The sequence below is a fragment of the Lepus europaeus genome, chromosome 11, assembly GCF_033115175.1.
Source record: "Lepus europaeus isolate LE1 chromosome 11, mLepTim1.pri, whole genome shotgun sequence".
NCBI lineage: Eukaryota > Metazoa > Chordata > Mammalia > Lagomorpha > Leporidae > Lepus > Lepus europaeus.
The window spans coordinates 114,044,284-114,059,726 of record NC_084837.1 but is presented as its reverse complement, the minus strand read 5'-3'; the positions used below and the strand labels follow the sequence as shown (position 1 = coordinate 114,059,726).

At 60.8% G+C, this 15,443-nt stretch overlaps 1 protein-coding gene across 2 annotated transcripts in view; it reads left to right on the top strand.

Annotated features, from left to right (window-relative positions):
• Window positions 1-9,757: 9,757 nt before the first annotated feature.
• CD276 (CD276 molecule) overlaps window positions 9,758-15,443 on the top strand; it is a 29,473-nt gene continuing 23,787 nt past the window's right edge. The window contains exon 1 of one of the 2 annotated variants that reach the window (XM_062206494.1): window positions 9,758-10,045. The gene's annotated coding sequence lies outside the window, so the exon portion shown is untranslated. The remainder of the gene's footprint in view (window positions 10,046-15,443) is intronic. The other variant, XM_062206496.1, reaches the window with a different exon arrangement.

The following is a 15,443-nucleotide window of genomic DNA, read 5'->3' as shown; positions in this document are numbered from 1 at the left end:
CCTCCCACGCGGCTGCAGGGCCCAAGGACCTGGGCCATCCTGCTCTGCACTCCCGGGCCACAGCAGAGAGCTGGACTGGAAGAGGAGGAACCGGGACAGAATCCAGTGCCCCGACTAGGACTAGAACCCGGTGTGCATGCGCCGCAGGCGGAGGATTAGCCTATTGAGCCTCGGTGCTGGCCCGCATAATGGCTTTAAGCACTTGTTCCATCTACTTACTGCCCATGTGTATATCTCCTTTTGTAAAACAGCTGGGGTTTTTTGTTCATTTAACAATTGCACTGTTGGGGCTGGCGCTGTAGGTTAAGCATCCCATATGGGCACCTGTTTGAGTCCTCGCTGCTCCTCTTCCAGTCCAGCTTCCTGCTAATGGCCTGGGAAAGCAGTAGAAGACGGTCCAAGTGCTTGGGCTCTTGCACCCATATGGGAGACCCAGAAGTTCCTGGCTCCTGGCTTTAGATCAGCCCAGCTCTGGCTGTTGTGGCTATCAGGAATGGACCAGTAGATGGAAGATCTCTCTCTGTGTCTCTCCCTCTCTCTATCTGTAATTCTGCCTATCAAATAAGTACATAAATCTTTTTTTAAAAAAACTGCCCCGTTTGGGGCCAGCTTTGTAGCACAGCAGATAAAGCCACCACCTGTGATGCCAGCATCCCACATGGGCACAAACTCCAACCCCAGAGTTTGTGGCTACCTGGGGAGTGAAGCAGCAGATGGAAGCTCATTTGCTCGCTCGCTCTCTCTCTCTCTCTCTCTCCCCATATCTCTGCCGTTTACACAAGTAAATACATTCACCTTCCACCGCTGCCCGCAGGTAAGCCAGAGAACCCGGCCTGGCCCAGCGCAGCTCTGAGCTGCTCTCTGTGCGGTCACGCACCCCAGCCAGGCTGAAGACGGGGAAGTGGGCTCCTGGCGCCTCTGCCCGCCTTCACATGTGGCTGATTCCCACTGGCTCCAGAACGGCCTCGAGGCGCCTTTGCTGGTGCCTCGCTGAGGTTTCATTCCCACGGGGGTCAAGGGGCAAGTTCCAGCCACCTGGAGAAAGGCCCAGAGCTAGGAAGCCCCCCCCCCCCCGCCCCGAGACGTCCATCCTCCCGTGGTCTCCGACTCTGTCCTCGCTAGGCTGCGGGGCTCACACCGACTTTTGTCGCTGCGGAGGTTAGATTTCAGGATGCATCACCCCCCACCCCGCCCCCTTACACAGGCAAGTCTGGGGGAGGAGGATTTCCACAGTCCCCTTACTCTGGCACTCAGGAGTCTGCACTCCATGCATCTCCCAGAAACTTCCCGGCCCTTCCGGTCTGTGTGGCCCCTCAGTCCCTTCCCAGTGCTGCCCGGTGCCGTGCTGACCGTCTTAAAGGTGACTGTGTCTTTTCCGTCATTCAGAGGCAAGGCCATCTTCCAAGAGCACCCTTCTCTTCCGTGGCAGGAACCCTCACTTTGTACACACCGGGGGGCTGTGTGGCTTTGTAACTCGCCTCCATTCCTCCCTCACCTTATTTTAACTTTCTGTAACATGGGAGTGGTGGACTCGATTGCGTCTGGGGGTCATGCCACCTCCCAAGGACCCGGCTCAGCCCTCTTGGGTTTGGCTTCCTCTTCATGCCCGCCTGGCCGTGAGTCGTCAGCTGAGAGACCAAGGCCGTTTCTTCTCAGGACGACAAAGCATAGGCCACCTGCAGGACCCACCCCAGCACGAGCAATGCGAACCTGGGGGCGGAGGAGGGGTACACAGAGTGTGGGGGAGCACGAGGGTTTGCTTGCTCCCTCCCAGAGCTAAGTAGACTTCTAAGTGAGTTTTACCTTGCACCCTGGCCTCTTCAAAAGCCCCTGAAGTTGGGGCCAGCATTGTGGTGTAGTAGGCTAAGCCTCCACCTGCGGTGCCAGCATCCCATATGGGCACCAGTTCGAGTCCAGGCTGCTCCTCTTCTGACCCAGCACTCTGCTGTGGCCTGGGAAAGCGGGTGATGGCTCAGGCACTGAGGTCCTTGCCACCTGCATGGGAGACCTGGGTGGGGCTCCAGGCCCAGCTTCAGCCTGGCCCAGCCCAGCCATTGTGGGCCATTTGGGGAGTGAACCAGTGAGTGGGTGATCCATCTCTCTCTCCCCCTCCACCTTCCTCCCTCTCTTTCTGCCACAGTGTCTTTCAAATAAATTAAAATAAAAATCCTGAAACAAAAACAAAACAGGGGCCTGCCCTGTGGCGTAGTAGGCTAAGCCTCCACCTGCGGCACCAGCATCCCATATGGGCGCCGGTTTGAGTCCCGGCTGTTCCTCTTCTGATGGAACTCTCAGCTGACAACCCCGGGGAGGATGGCCCAAGTGCCTGGGCCCCTGCACTCGCGTGGGAGACCCAGAAGCAGCTCCTGGCTGCGGATCAGTTCAGCTCCAGCCGTTGCAGCCATTAGGGGCACGAACCAGCCGATCAAAGACCTTTCTCTCTGTCTTTCCATCTGTCTGTAACTCTACCTCTCAAATAAATAAATAAATAATTTTTTTAAAAAGTCCCTGAAGCTGCCCCCCCGTAGTGCCTCCAGGCACCAGTCCCCTGGATGTCCGCGACGCCTCCTTGTCAACCAGACACCACTAGTGTCCACTCGGGGAGGGCTGGAGCGGCCGAGAGCGCCCTAGGACGCTTGTTCTGCCTCACTCCGACGTGAGACGTGGCGGTGACCCCTGGCTGGAAGGACCTGGGCCTGCCGGCTCCAGCAAGGGAGAGGGCTGGGGGGAGGGGCACAGGTTCTGAGCCCCAAGAACAAGGGGCTCCTTGCCGCCCGCGGCTTCATGCATCTCACGGGCCCTCAGATGGGTAAACTGAGGCCGAGAGCGATGAGAGACTCCCCGGATGTCACGTTGGCGAGTCTGAGGCCGACCTGCTGGCTCTCAGGAGGGGGCTGGGGTCAGGCGGCTTTGCAGGGCACAGCCTAGGTTCCTGCTCTCCAGGCGCAGGGCGGGCACGTGGCCTAGCAGCAAGCCCACCGCCCAGGACACCTGCATCTCCTATCAAAGTGCCTGGGTTCAAGCACCAGCTCTGTTCCCGACTCCAGCTTCCTGCGGATGCACACCCTGGGAGCCAGCAGGGGCGGCTCAAGTCCCCGGGTCCCTGCACCCGTGTGGGAGACCTGGATGGAGTTCCCAGCTCCTGGCCTCAGTGGGTGCACCCCTGGCCTGTTGCATCTAGGGAGTGAACCAAGGATGAGAGCGCTCTCCGTCTCTGCCTCTCACATAAATATATAAGCACAAACTTCAAAGAAAAAACAAAACCCACACGGCTGGTCCTGGGAAAGCCGGGTCCTCAGAGCCGGGCTCCACACACTCACACATCCCCCCACCTGGCAGGCTTCCGCTTCATAGGAAAAACCCGAGGCCAGCGGCGGGGTGACATCAGCGTCCTGTCACCTGGCCGCGGGTCCTGTCCCTTTCTCCTTCTCAGTGATCTCACCCACTCCCTCGGGAAGTGAGCCCTCCTGCTGGGTCTCCTGCCTCCCCATGGGTGCGTAACAGGCTCAGGTCTCTCTGAGTACAAAAAAAAGCACCCATCAGAGATGAGGAGGAAATATTTACAAAAGGCATATCCGATAAAGGACTATTATCCAAAGCATACAGTGAGTTCTTAAACTCAACAGTAACAGGGTGGGTGCGGTGGTGTAGGTGGTAAAACCACCGCCCGTGACCCCACCGGCATCCCATACAGCTGCTCCACTTCCAATCCAGCTCCCTGGTAATGAGCCTGGGAAAGCAGTGGATGGGCCCGTGCACCCGCATGGGAGACCGGAAGAAGCTCCTGGCTTCTGGCTTCAGATCAGCCTGGCTCCAACTGTTGTGGCCATTTGGGGAGTGAACCAGTAGATAGAAGACCTCTCTCTAAATCTGCCTTTCAAATAAATAAACCAATCTTTTTTTAAAAAAATATTTATTTATTTATTTATTTATTTGAGAGGTAGAGTTACAGACAGTGAGAGAGAGAGACAGAGAGAGGTCTTCCATCCACTGGTTCACTCCTCAAATGGCCACAATGGCCGGAGCTGTGCCAATCCAAAGCCAGGAGCCAGGAGCTTCTTCTAGGTCTCCCACTTGCGTGCAGGGGCCCAAGGACTTGGGCCATCTTCTACTGCTTTCCCAGCTCATAGCAGAGAGCTGGATGGGAAGAGGAGCAGCCAGAACTAGAACCGGTGCCCACACGGGATGCCAGTGCCGTAGGTGGAGGATTAACCTACTGTGCCACAGCGCCGGCCCCAATAAACCAATCTTTAACATAAAAAAGTGGGACAAGAGACAGAATCATGCAGGCAAATGGTGGGGATGGCGTGGGCCAGGGCGGCAGCGCGGTGGCCAGGAGAAGCTGTCCTGGTTCTGGATAGACTTGGGAGGCTGGGCCAACAGGATGACTGACGTGCACTGGACAAGATCAATCAAGGAGGACTGGGAGGTGTGGGGTCCGAGCTCCTGGAAGAATGCGGTCGCCCTTACCAGAGGCACGTGGCCACGTCCCACGGAATCCAGGGACGCAGCCCAAGCTGGCGACATGGACTGGAGAGGTCTCGGCTCACAGGACGTCTCTCATGCGGCAGCTGGGAGAGGTGAGCAAGGGCAGAGTGGGCAGAGACCTGAGGAGGAGACTCCTGGGTCCCGGCAGCGTTGAGGGTTTCGGGGGAGGAGGAGGACCCAGCACCGGAGAGCAGAAGAGGAGGGGACGGCAGTGTCCGGGATGCCGGGAGCATCGAAGAGAGTGATTCCGGGCAGAGTGAGAACGCTGGTGATACAGTAGCAGGGGCTGTCAGTGGCCAGGGGAGTGTGCACAGGAGGGGCCGGGAGGGGAGGCAGGGAGTGTGTGCCCTGCGTCTCCTCTCTCCTCTCCCCCACCCCACCCACCCCACCCACCACGCCTCCATCCCCCAGACCACTGCGCAGGACTCAGCTCTGGAAGCAACACCCAAGAGGGAGAATCAGACCCAGGCTCTCTGTGCTCGAACCTCGTCTTAGACGGTCAGTCCTGGGCAGGCCTCTGAGGCCTTCCACTTGTCGGGTTTTACCAGCCCTTCAAGGCCAGCTATTGGCCTCCCTCCTCTGGGGACCCCTCCCCCTGAGCATCCCTGCAGGGTCCTGGGCTGCGGGGGTGGAAGCCCTTTCCACTGCATTTCCTCTTATCACCAGGAGGGGGCGCTACAAGCAAGTATCTTCACCAGCCTGGATGGGTAGGATGGTAGCCAGGAGCTCTTCCTGCTGCCGGGCCCAGCAGGAAGTCCTTTCGGTGCTCTCAGAGAGGAACACGAGGGTGTTCCAAAAAAAACTTTATGGGAATTGCAATTAAAAGGTAAATTTATTTAGCTGCATTTTTAAAAAATCATACATCTATGAGACATCATACTGTGCAAAAATTATATACAGATTTCAAGACTTTTGTGCCCAAATAAACTTTTGATCCCATTTTGGATGAGCTTTTGCAAGCGCCCCTGTGGTCAGAGGCTCGGCAGGCCGTGGACGGGAGCCTGGAACCCACTCCCCCCCCCCACACCCCGGCCACGCGGCAAAGCCTGGACAGGGCTGAGCCCGGCAGCCCTCGTTCCCAGCTGCTGTGCTGTCTGCTTCCCCAGCCAGCCAGAGTGCAAGGTCTTATTCAGGGATGGCGAGAGCAAGGGCACGGGCGAGGACCCTGGAGGGGAAGAAGCCAGCTTGCTGTCTGCAAGGAGCGCTCAGGACTGAGGTCCACGTCGGCAGAGGCCAGGGTGAAGCTGGTGCCCGTGCCCTGGAGAGACTTCGGGAAGTGAGGGACTCTGGTTGGAGACCACCTCTGGGGAGCTCCCTGCGCCCTGTATGTGCGTATTCATCTGAGAGGTAGAAGGACGAGGGGCTGGTCGGGGGCGCCCCGGGGTGGCCACCAGCTCCCTGTGCCCTGTATGTACGTATTCATCTGAGAGGTAGAAGGACAAGGGGCTGGTCGAGGGGCGCCCCGGGGTGGCCACCAGCTCCCTGCGCCTGTGCCTGCCTCACGTTTCCTCTGGGCGCCTGGTTGCATGGATCTCCTTAGAAGCCACGTCTGTGGTCTGTGGTCTGTGATGACCTCACACAGGAAATGAGGAAAGAAGAGGCGACAGATGTGTCACTGCAGCCAGGAAACAAACGCAGGGTTGTGCCCACGAGCAGTCGCTGTCCACAGAGACCAGGCAGCTGGTCACACCGGCAGGAAGTGACTCCCGGGGCCAGCACCCGGCGCAGCTGGGCGCGTCCTATACGGGTACTGGTTTGACTCCCAGCTGCTCCACTTCCAATCCAGTTCCCTGTTAGTGGCCTGAGAAAAAGCAGCAGCAGATGGCCCAAGTTGTTGGGCCCCTGCACCCATGTGGGAGACACAGAAGAAGCTCCTGGCTTCAGCCTGGCCCAGCCTCAGCCATTGCAGCCATCTGGGGAGTGAACCAGCGGATGGAAGATCTCTCTCTCTCTCTCCCCTCATCACCCTCTAACTCTTTCAAATAAATAAATAAATAAATCTTAAAAAAAATAAAGAGGAGCCAGCACCGAGGCATAACAGGTAAAGCCACGGCCTGCAGTGCCAACATCCCATGTGGGTACCGGTTCGAGTCCCGGCTGCTCCACTTCTGATCCTGCTCTCTGCTATGGCCTGGGAAAGCAGCAGCAGATGGCCCAAGCCCTGCACCTTCTTGGGAGACCTGCAAGAAGCTCCCGGCTCCTGCCTTGGGATCGGCCTAGCTCTTGCTGTTGCGGCCATTTGGGGAGTGAACCAATGGATGGAAGACCTCTCTCTCTGTCTCTCTCTCTCTCTGCCTTTCAAATAAATAAATAAATCTCTCTCTCTCTCTCTCTCTCTCTCTCTCACACACACACACACGATTCCCCACGTCAGAGGGAGAAGGGGCCTCTGGGCACAAAGCCCCACTTCTGGTGGCAAAAGCGGGTAGGGGACTGAGCCTCCCACCACCCCCACATCCTGCTCTGTAGCTGCCCTGTCCCAGCCGGCTGTTCCCCAGGACCAGATGGAGACCGAGCAGCCGCAGAGACATGGCCCCAGCACGGGACACTTGTGTCAGGATGTGCATCCCCAGAAGAGCGAGACAGTGGAATGGGAGGAGCCGGGCAGAGAAAAGGGGCAGGCGAGAATTGCCACCTGCCCTGGAGACACCCCTGCCACCCCAGGGCAGCCCAGGCTTCTCCGAGGGCATGGACAATGGCAGGAAGTGCTGCAGGTGCCCAGGCACAGGGTATGAAGAGGCCCCTGAAAGCGTCCATGCTGGTATTTAAGATTCAGACCTGCGTTAGCATTAGCATATCTGGTTCCCATGTGGCTTAGCCACAGGTTCAAGTCCTGGCTCCTCCACTTCCAACCCAGCTTCCTGCTATGTGCACCCTGGAAGGCAGTGGTGATGGCTCAAGGACTTCAGTCCTTGCCACCCAGTCTGGGCCACTGTGGGCCTCTGGGGAGTGAACCAGCAGGTGGAAGATCTCTCTCCATCTCCCTCTCTTTCCCTGCCTTTCAAAGTTGTACACCTATGGCAAAATGCTCAGACTCCCTTGCAGCTAGAGACAGTCACGCCGTGTGGCCACCTGGTACCGGCACTGAGACAGAAATGGAGCTCACTTGAAGGGCGCCGCGCGGCAAGCCAGTCAAAGGAGCAGCCTCACACGATGGAAAACAGCGTGGCGCTTTTTCAAAAACTTGAAAGTGGAATGACCCCACAATGTGGCACTTCCGCTTCCAGGCCTGTCTCCCAGAGAACTGAATGCAGGGTGCACTGGCGCTCACAAGAGGCAGCCGGCAGCCGCCCACACGCCGGGCAGTGCGAGAAGGGACAGCAGAAGGCGTTGCACAGCTAACTCGGGACGTCCTCCTGCCGCTTCTGCCGGAGCAGAGATTCCAACTGCAGGGCGAGATTGGAGACGGTGACTTCCCTTTGCTGCCTTCCACAGCGGGACAAGAACCTCCGCCCCGGCGTCCGTCGGCGCAGCAGCCTGGACGCCTCAGCCAGCTCTCAGCCGTCTTGCAGAACGCGGCTCAGAGGCCTGGCGTGCCTCACCTGCGGAAGGTAACTCACAGCTGCTGTCTTGTCTGTGTCCACAGAGGGGAGGAGGGGGCTTGAGGGGCCAGCCGCTGACACTCGGCCGGCATCTTGGCTGAGCCTCGCTCTGTGGAGGCGAGCTGGAGCCCGTGCAGTCCGCAGCCCACGGCCCCCCACGCCCCTGGCCAAGGCCACACTCATACCCCATCCCCTCACCCAGGACGCAGACGGCCCCTCCATCCAGAACAACCAGCGGGGGGCGGGGGCTGGATGTCCACGAGGGGACCCTGCTGATCCCCGCCCCCACCTCTAGTCTCGTATTCCGGGGAACGGAGCCTTCGGACTGGCTTCCACGGTCTGGATCCACAGGCCCGCAGCGGGAAGCAGCTGGAGACGAAGTAACAGGTGTACCGTGAGGAAGGAGGGTGGCCCGGGAACACCCGGCAGCACAGCCGGCGCCTGCTTTCTCCCTTTCCCGGCACACACCCCAGGCCCAGGAGTCCTCCAACAGGAGTGGGGGCAGAGCTGAAGAAGCAGAGCAGGGACCTGCAGGCCACCACATTCGGGGTCCCACTTAGGAGGCTGCAGCCCGTACCCCATCCCACATCGGGGGCCTTGGCCCCAGTCCTGTCCCCGCCTCTCATTCCACCTAATGAGCACCCTGGGAGGCAGCAGGTGATGGCTCAAGTCCTTGGGCCAAAGAGGGAGACTTGGGCTCCCGGCCCAGCCCTGGCTGTTGCAGGCATCTGGGGAGTGAACCAGGAGAAATAAAAATAATTAAGAATTTTAAAAAATAAAATTGTGGCTGACTCACCTGTCGCCTACAGAAAGTTCACAGAAAATATGCATCATGGTAAAACTGCAGATTTCAAATTTTGATTGCAGCAAAATAGTTATGTAATTTCGTTTTCCAAGCACCTTTGTGCCTACTCCTACTTTTTTTTTTTTTAATGTGTATTTATTTATGTATTTGAAAGGCAGAGTTACGGAGAGGCATAGAGAGAGAGGTCTTCCATCTGCTGGTTCACTCCCCAAATGCCTGCAACGGCTGGAGCTGAGCCGATCTGAAGCCAGGAGCTTCTTCCAGGTCTCCCGTGTGGGTGCAGGGGCCCAAGCACTTGGGCCAGCCTCTAACTGCTTTCCCAGACCATAGCGGGGAGCTGGATCAGAAGTGGAGCAGCCAGGACTCGAACCGGCGACCACACGAGATGCCAGCACTGCAGGCTGCGGCTTTACCCATTATGCCACAGAGCCAGCCCCGTGCATATTTTCTGAGCGCTCTCCAACACCGCCGCCGGCATCCCTCGGTGGTGGGCCCGGCCCCAGCACGAGGCTGGAGCGCCTCCATCACTCTGCACCTGTAAAATGGCAATAATATTATCTACCCGGCGGGGCTGCCGTGGGGCTCCCAGAGGCACAAGGAAGCCGCCCTGCCCTTGAGCCGTCGTCGTCTGGGTCCAGGGGAACTCACCGGGTGCAGGTGCACAGATGCGCGGCTGCAGCTGGGCCCTTCTGAGGACCGGGCAAAGGCCAGGGGACGGAGCCCGGGCTGGGGGCCAGGGCTGGCCGGCGGCCGTGGGTGGAAGGAAGACCAACCCGGCGGAGATGGCCCTGCGGTCGGCTCGGGCGCCCACGCCCCCGTTATTTATAGGGAGCGCCTAGCGGTGGGGTTAACCCTTTGCGGGCCGCGCGCGGGCCCGGGGCGCAGGGCGGGCGGGCTCGAGCTCGGCCCCGCCCCCAGCAGCCTGGCGTGTGGCCGCGGTCCGGGACCGGCCACCTGTCCCTTCCCGCAGCCGAGGCGCTTCGGGCCTCGGAAGAGCAGAGCGGCGCTGCCTCCGGGCTCCGGTCCCGACTTGGGTAGGGGCCGGCCCCGGCCGCCGCGGGGCCAATCCGGCGTCTGGGGCGCAGCCGGGCCGCCTTTCCGGGCCCTCGGCTTCCTCCGGCCGCCCCGCCCCTCGGGCTCGCGGCCGCCGCGGCCCCCTCTCGGCCGGGCCTCGGGCGGGCAGCGCGGGCCGGTCCCGGCGGCGCGCGCGGTGAGTGCTTGCGTGGCGCGGGCGGGCGGGCGGCCTTTGTCTGCAGCGGGCGCGTGGCGGCGCCTTCCCCGGGGGACCCGCGAACCCTCAGCCCCGGGGCGCCGGAGGCCACCGCGCACCAGCCTGGCCTCTCCTGGCCGGGGGCGAGGCTGGGGCCGGGCCCGCCTGGCTCCCCGGGCAGCTGCGCGCGCCCGCGGAGGCCCTGGCCGTGGAGCGCGGGCCTGGCAGCTTCGGGAAGCCCTGGGAGGGAAGAGGAGCCTCTGGATGTCGGGGAGGGGTCTGCGGGGAGGAGAGGGTCCGCTTTGCTTGACCCTGAAAGACAAGGCGTGGGCACTGGGGACTTCCCCGGGCGGCCGGGGGCCGAGGAACCGGTCCTGGGAGGGGGCAGGGAGGAACAGCTGGCCCGGGTGCCGGGGTTGAGGGTGGAGCCGGGGTGGGGGGAGGATGGGGCGCGGGAGGGGGAGGGGCGGCCAGAGGCGCGGGCGCAGGGGTGCCCCAGGCCCGCAAGTGCGGCCGTGGCCGGGTTTGGGGCGGTGAACAGGGCAGAAAGGGGATTTATTGCTAAGCCAAACCTGCCCTAATGAGAAATGCGTGATGGGTGAGTCAGACCGGGAGATCGGTCACCGAGGGAGCATACTGCCTGTACGTGCGTGCGTGTGTGTGTGTGTGTGTGTATGTAAGGGTTCACCCTCAGATCCGGTGTGGGTCCTTGTACACAGGGCTGAATTGAGGTCTTGCGCGCACGTGTGTGGCGGTTGGAGCCTGGACTTCCTGAGCTCCTGATGGTTAATTACAGGAGTGCTGACGCTGTCTTTGGGAACTTGGGGTCAGTCCTGCCCGCAGCAGTGTCCGCACTAAGGGGTGGCCCCCTCCCCGTGCTCAGGGGGGCTCCTGGGGAGACAGAGCCCCTGCCTCGATGGCCCTGCCTGGTTCTTGGAGCTCTCCATGGGCCCCCTGGAGCCCTCACTACCTGCAGGAAGCCGCGGGTGCCCTGGAGCCTTCAGCCCTCCCCAGCCTCAGCGTGAGACCCTGCTGGGGTGGGAGCGCCCAGTGTTGGGCCCTGGCCAGGGTCCTCTCCCTCTGAGTGCATGGCAGCCAGACTGGTGCTTGAACGTTTACAGGGAGCTCAGAGACTAAAAGTTGTGGGTTCAGAGCCTCCTCTGGGGGTCTGTGCCCTTTTCTCCTGGTGAACTCGACCAGGAAAACTTTGTGTGTGGTTCCTTGACCTTGACCTTTGTCCTTCTCTGGAGTGGATTTCTATCAGAGCTGGGCAGTGCTGGGATGGTCATAGGGCAGCCACGGAGTCTTCTAGAAAGTGCAGTGGGGGCTGGCGCTGTGGTGTGGTGGGTAGTGGGTAAAGTCGCCACCTGCAGTGCCGGCCTCTCATGAGGGTACCAGTTTGTGTCCCAGCTGCTCCACTTCCAATCCAGCTTCCTGCTAATGGCCCAGGAAAAGCAACAGAAGATGGTCCTAGTGCTTGGGTCCCTGCTGCCTACATGGGAGACCCGGATAGAACTCCTGGCTCCTGGCTTCAGCCTGGCCCAGCCCTGTGGCCACGTGGGGTGCGAACCAGCAGATGGAAGATTTCTCTTGCTCGCTCGCTCTCTCTCTCTCTAACTCTGATTTTGAAGTAAATAAAAGGCAGCGCAGGTGCCTCGGCCCTTGTTGCGTGGCTCTTGGTTAGACAGGCGGGGTTTGGGCTGTGTGCACAAAGTGACCCCAGGCTAGCCAGCAGCCTCTGCCATGATGGATCTGAGTCATGGGCCCAGGGGGGAGGCGGAAGGGCAGGGAGGATGATGTCACCGCCCACGAGCTTCTCCCTGCATCCTTTTCCCACACCCCAGGGGCAGGCGTGGTGGGGAGGGCACAGCCAGGGCCTGGGGAGGCCCGGCCCGCATGGTCGTGGGAAGCTCCCGTTGGTCCTATGTGGCCGGGTGCCACACTGTTCCACCGCCCCAGCTCGGCACATCCCCGCAGATGGGACTCTGGGGAATGCGTCCCGGATCTCATCTCACCGAATTGTCCAGGCGGTCCTGCTCGGTAGCACCGTGGCACAGACGGGGAAACTGAGGCCCAGGGGAGCTGGCCCATTGTGCCATGCTGGGCTCTGCCACGGTTTCATGGTGTGGGGGAGAAAGGTTCACCGAGTGTGCCCCCGGGGAGCTGGGCAACCCTGATGACGGTACTGCCTGAGACTCCTTGCCTCCGCCCACAGGGGGCCTCCGGGGCCCCGCCTGCACCAGCCAGGGCGCTGACCGGGGCTCCCAGCCGGCTGCCCGTCGCCCAGTTCTCCCCTAATGTGAGTGGGCGTCCAGAGTGTGGAGCGAGACCCCACCCCCAGGTGGTGGCGTGAGGAGCAGTGAGACGCTGTCTCACTGGGAGGCAGGGCTCCCCAAGTCAACCCATGTGTCCAGGAACTGGGGAGACATTGCAGTGTGTGTTTGGGGGGCTCTGCACTGGGGGGTGGAGCCTGCGGCACTTCTGGGGAGAGAGCGGGGAGGGGCCCAGAGATGGGGTCGCGTTGTGGCTGCTGCTATGGAGCTACATGGGTGCTCCCAGCGGACAGGGAAGGAGCAAAGGCCCTGGGGCCTGGACGCCGGCCCGCCCCCACACAGGATGTGTTGGCTGGGACAGTGGGGTGGGGGCAGCAGCAGCTCGCTCTCTCTCTCTCTCTCTCTTTCCATTGTCTTATTCTCACCACATCCCTGGGCCCATGAGCTGCACCTTAGTCTCACAGATATGGAATCCAGTCTCATGGGTTAAGCCATGTATACTTGGCTCAGGCCTCAGGGTCAGAATTCGAACCCAGGGCTGCCTGCTCCTGAGCCCTCGCTGTATCCTGGGCAGGCGGGTGGCCTGAGGCTCCCTCTAACGGGGACACCCCGCTGGCTGGCTGGCCATCACCTCTGCTGCTGACCGGTGACCACATGCTGGCTCCTGTCCAGGCTCTGATTCCTGTCTGTGTCAGGGCACAGGGCTGGGTGAACGCCAAGAGGCCTTCACGCCCAGGGGACCCCTGGCACCTGCCGCCCTCCTGAGCCGGCGTCCATGGGAGAGCCCTGGGGGGCAGTGCAGGAATTGGGCCTCTCTCAAGTGGAGCTCCGACAGGTCCTGGGCAGGGGTGGGGGTGGGGCCTCACAGGACTGAGCCCACGTAGGGGTGGGGGCCACGTGCCTGGCAACATTGCCCTGGACCGCAGCGTCCTGTGTCCGTCCCCTTGCTGCCACCTTCTCGGCTGGAGTCCTCCGAGCTCAGTGCGCACCTCCGTGCCATGCATGCGTGGATAGCTCAGCTTCCCGTGGGCCTCTGGTGCCAGGCTGGGCTCACGCTGTCCAGGGCCCTGGGAGACGCAGGCTCATTCGGGGGCAGCTGCAGCCTGAGGCAGCGCGTAGGGCGGGCCAGCTGCTGCACGCCAGCACAGACGTCAGGGCGCCCTGGGCCCCGCGTGCCGGCTGGAGAGGATGCTGCTGGGGGGCGGCCACTGGCCTGTGCGCTCTCCCGGTCCTGATGCAGCTGCACGGGGAGGCAGGCGGGGACGCCAGGGAGGTCTGGGCCTCGCCGCGTGTGGGGCGGCCATGATGGCAGCCGATGTCCTGCCTCACACAGAAATCGCTCGGAGAGGGAGGACGGGTCACCTCCCTCGGGTGGGGTCACGGGGCTGGGGCGCGGCGCCCAGTGGACAGCCTTGGACACGAAGGCTGGGGCTGACTCAGAAAACCAGGAAAGAGGAGGAGCTTCCCAGAGCACTGTGCAGACCCTGCACTTTCCCTGGGGCCCCTGCCCACTGGGGCGGCGCCTGGCATTAACGGGGTCAGTTCTGATCTCTGCACTCACAGGGGAGGGTTTCCAAGCCCCATTTCACAGATGAGAACACTGGAGTTCCCCTAGTCACGTGACCTGTATTTGAACCCACCTCTCCAACTGGAGTTGTCTGAAACACCAGGCCCCCTTCTGTAATGGCGCCAGTGTGCGGTCTTGGGTACAGTCCAGGGTGGCAGCCGAGGGGGCAGAGGCCCAGGGAGGTCACCGAGCCACTCTCAGACCCACACCAGGCTTGGGTGCTGCTGCCTTCCTTGCCCTGTGAGTTGAAGAATCTTGTGCTCATTGCCTGAAGTGGAATAGATCAAGCAGAAAATGGAAGTAGACCTTAATCCTCATTTTTTTTTTGGTGCAAAAAAATTGAAATCCACGCATATTTTTCCAATGTGCATTTTCCACATATCATGAACAAAACTTTTTTTTTATTTTTATTTTTTATTTTTGACAGGCAGAGTGGACAGTGAGAGAGAGACAGAGAGAAAGGTCTTCCTTTGGCTGTTGGTTCACCCTCTAATGGCCGCTGCGGTAGGCGCACTGCGGCCGGTGCACCGCGCTGATCTGATGGCAGGAGCCAGGCGCTTCTCCTGGTCTCCCATGGGGTGCAGGGCCCAAGCACTTGGGCCATCCTCCACTGCACTCCCTGGCCACAGCAGAGAGCTGGCCTGGAAGAGGGGCAACCGGGACAGGATCGGTGCCCCGACCGGGACTAGAACCTGGTGTGCCGGCGCCGGAACAAAACTTTTTTTTAAAAAAGAAATATTTATTCAAAAGGCAGAGTTAGAGAGAGGCAGAGAGAGAGAGGTCTTCCATCAGCTGGTTCACTCCACAAATGGCCGCAATGGCTGGAGCTGCGCTGATCTGAAGCCAGGAGCCAGGAGCCTCTTCTGGGTCTCCTGCATGGGCGCAGAGGCCCAAGGACTTGGGCCATCTTCTACTGCTTTCCTAGGCCATAGCCGGGAGCTGGATTGGAAGTGGAGCAGCCAGGACTTGAACCAGTGCCCACATGGGAAGCTGTCACTGTGGGCAGTGGCTTTACCTGCTGAGCCACAGCGCCGGCCCCCCAGCGTTCTTTGAAGTCCTCGTGCACACCCATCCATCTCTAGACACACACGCACTCACTCAGTCATGTATGTATTGACCAGTGCACTGAGCACCCGTATGTGCCAAGGCTTTGCTGGAATTGAGGGCGTGGTCATTGAATAAAGCCGTGGTTCCCGCTTAGGGAGCTTCCAGGGGGATGGGAGGGAAACAGACGGGCGCTGTGGATGGCAGGGCCCCCTTTCCGTGCCCGACGTCCTCCCTGGCCTTTCGCCAAGGCGACTTTCAGAGTAAGGTGGCGTCACCGCCCGGCAGGAGGAAGGACAGTGTTGCAGACCCCTGGGAGGGGCGGATGCTGTGGTGCAGGGGTTAAGTGGCTGCCCGCAACTCCAGCATCCCATAGCAGAGCACGGGTTCCCATCCTGACTCTGCTTCCGGTCCATTTCCCTGCTAATGTGCCTCGGTAGGCAGCGGGTGATGGCTCAGGCACTGAGGTCCCTGCCACCCATGTGGGAGACCCGGGGTGGGGCTCCAGGCTCCA